At 40.0% G+C, this 3,316-nt stretch overlaps 1 pseudogene; it reads right to left on the bottom strand.

Annotated features, from left to right (window-relative positions):
- Positions 1 to 1,202: 1,202 nt before the first annotated feature.
- Positions 1,203 to 1,271, bottom strand: LOC114213603 (U4 spliceosomal RNA; annotated as a pseudogene).
- Positions 1,272 to 3,316: the final 2,045 nt, after the last annotated feature.

The following is a 3,316-nucleotide window of genomic DNA, read 5'->3' as shown; positions in this document are numbered from 1 at the left end:
AACATTTCTCCTCTTGCAAGGAGGAGAGGTAGCAGGATACGATTATTTACTGAGAGTTTAGGTATGAAAAGGTAGAGCCCAGACAACCTGTTGGCAACATGAAAAGAGAAAAAGAAGTCCTCTTCTCCTTTTTTCTTCAGATCGTCCTCTTATAGGAAATCCTTATGGGAAGAAAGGAAAAAAGCAATACACTTTTGAATGCAGTGATTCAAACACTCCAATGACTGATAGTGTATGAATGTCAAGAATTTTGAGCATGAGTTATCCATCCTAATTTTCCTACCCCAAATGTTTTTGGTCGATTTCTCTAACCATGGAAAAATGTCCCTGAGAACGAAGGATTTGATCGTTGGAATATTGAATAGGGAGACGAGTATTTGGATCTGAGCTTCACCGGACCTCTTTGGGAAGCTGTTCTAAGCGGAGGCAACCCTACTTCCTTTCCTCCTCCTCCCAGAAGGAATTTGTTTTCATGGGCACACTTGTCCATATAAGGAATCCTGAATTTCCTCTGATGACAAAATTTGATCACTACAGGGTGGTAATGGTGTCCATTTATCAGTTTCCATTAATAAATAAATGACTGCAAACTCCATAGTCACCTTGGAAGAAAAGTCAACATGGAAGAGAGATTACTTAGAACTTGAAGCTTCAGTGTTGCACAATTAACAGCGAATCCATTACTACTTGATGTATTTTCTCAAACAAAAAACACATGTAACTGGGAATTTAAGAACTGAACAGGCATTGGCAAATGTTTTCCAAATATAATACGCCATCCTGACAGCTAATGCATCAGCAATGTTTACTTCAGCAAATGTTTCCAATTTGGAGGGAGGAAAAAAAATGAGTGTCTAATAAGAATCTTTTACATTGGAACATGTATATGGCGCTTTACAGTTTCCAAAGCACTTCCAGTGTATACATCCACTCAACTGATCCTTGAAACCACCGTGGGAGGCAGACAGGACACACATTATGTTATCTTCCAGAGATCTGCACTTGCCCACTGTTGTCATGCTGTTTCATGCCTTTGTGATTCACACGTGCTCTTCCCGAGTCCTGGAACAGCCTCCCCCCCGCCCCCCCCCCCGAGTTTTCATCTAGCTAATTCCCAACCAACTTTAAAAATTGACGCCATCACCGCGTTCTTCAAATCCTCTGGAATCCTCCATTCTGATTGAAATGTCTCCCTTCTGCACTTCTTCTATTAGCAATAATCGCGCCTCAGATAAACCTCATTGGCTACGATACTGCCACTGCGCAAAGCTACACTTCTTCTGTACCATATGTAGTGTAGCAATGATCACCCTTGACTGAAATCATCTGCTTGCGCCTCTGTCTCTGTCACTAGGCTGTGCACTTACTCGATTGCAGGGGTCTCATCTTATGGCCTTGACACTGTCCCTGTCACATAATAAGGACTCAGTAAGTGTCTATTGAAAGAACAGATGCTCAGGAATTTAAGTGTCTTGTTCAAGGTCACACAGCTATTGAGGGGCAGAGGTTGAACTTTAACCTGAGATGCTGGTCTCCCAGTCCTGTAGTCTTTCCTTGATATCATGTAGCTCGTTGTTATTGGAACACATTAAACGACCATGGACGTAGCCCAATGTCATTTCGAGAGTGATTTCTGCAACGCATATAAGAAACCATTGGGAAGAATTATGCTAACTTCCTTTCTTAGTTCTGTATTCGTTTATTATTTTTCAATTCTCTATCTGCTTCCTATTTTCTTCCAACAGGAATCTGAGGTAGCTTAAAATAAAGTTTATGTAAAATAAGGATAAAAGACAAGGAGCCAGGTAAAAGAGAAAGTAAGGAGGCAAAGTGTTGTATCAGAAAGATTAGGCTAAGGAAAATGACTAAGTGAGCTTAAAACTTGTTTTGAGCTTTCTAGAATTCAGGTAAACCAGGGAAACCTAATGTGTTGCTGTTATGATTGTGTAAAGAGAGAAAGAGAACATTGCAGGAGTTTATTTTTTTCCTGAGCCTTAAACTCTAAGAGGAATTTATTGCATAGATGTTTATATAAGCCCATGAAAAACTTAACGGAAAATGCCTTCATATGCAGCTCACAAAAGAGAAATTTCATCATCAAACATTTATTGAACATGTCCTATACGTTAGGTACTATATTGGGACAAAGATTTGAAGATGAGTAAGATATGACCCTGCCTTCAAAAGACTTCAGGTCAGCCAGCAGACAAAAGTGATATACAAATAACCAGACATAAAGGGCAAAAACCTTTGACAAGAATGCAAATATTTAGACCTATTATCAATGTTTGATGAGTGGAAGGATTAATGCCTTGTTTCTCTCTGCATTTTTCTTTGTATAATTGCTGTTCGATATAAGACTGTATTCCTTTAAAAGCTTATAAACTGAATCCATACATGGAGGCATCTTTTTCAACTCTAGCCCACTGGGAAGCAAACCTAATAATAAATTGTCTGGCCTCAGAAAACATGGTTAGAGTGAAAAGTCCACATTTTGTTCCTGTAATTTGTAACGCACTCTGAAAATCCCGAGGCTGGCTCAGAACCAGCTGACGACCCCTCCAGCTCTGGGCTCATAATGGGGAGCCTATTTTTCTTTTATTACTGGTTAACTGGAAAAGCCTAGCAACTATTTTCCATTGACATTCCCTCCAGGATGGAGAGCTTGTTTTTCCTAGATTTTCGTATATTTTTAGGCGGTCATCTTGGGCAGTCTGGCTTTGTATCAAAAGTGTTTTTAATTGAAGAGGTTCTCCCTTGGGCTATTGGGTAGAAAAATACATTCTCTGTATCCCCTTGACTATTTTGGGGGTCACGGCTGGCTTCCAGTTCCCCATCTTTTTGCAAAGTGGCTGCTCTTTGATCTTATCCCTCAGTGTGCCTAGAAAAAGGAAGAGGGAAGGAAGGAAGGAACAGAATCTGTGATCAGTCTTCTAAATAGCTGGCTTAGAAGTAGCAAAAGTGGTGACTTTGGGCCACCTACTCCATTTTCTCAAATTTATGGATAATGTAAAAAATGTTGATGGAGAAATGGGAGTGTAGATTACTAGGTGATAGGAAGATGGTCTCCACCTTCAGAATTGCTGTTGGAGGGGGCTTACGGGAGTTTCTGCTTACACGCAACTCTGCTTCCATCTTGAATTTTCCATTTGCATAGCTCTCTCTTAGCAACAGAACATGCTTGTGCTTAGCTTTGGGCTTGTGAAACTTTTTTTTTTTTTTTTTTTTTTGGAGTCCTATGCACATGCATGGCTTTTGCTTCTTTTGCTTCCTGTTTGGTATGATGAAGCAAAGCACAGTTATTGAGAAGTGTCAT

Source organism: Eumetopias jubatus, unplaced genomic scaffold (assembly GCF_037043125.1).
Source record: "Eumetopias jubatus isolate StellerSeaLion01/CBP00866 unplaced genomic scaffold, mEumJub1_p1.0 scaffold_15, whole genome shotgun sequence".
In the NCBI taxonomy this organism is placed as follows: domain Eukaryota; kingdom Metazoa; phylum Chordata; class Mammalia; order Carnivora; family Otariidae; genus Eumetopias; species Eumetopias jubatus.
Note: the sequence above shows the minus strand (reverse complement) of the source record. Positions and strands in the feature narration are given on the sequence as shown.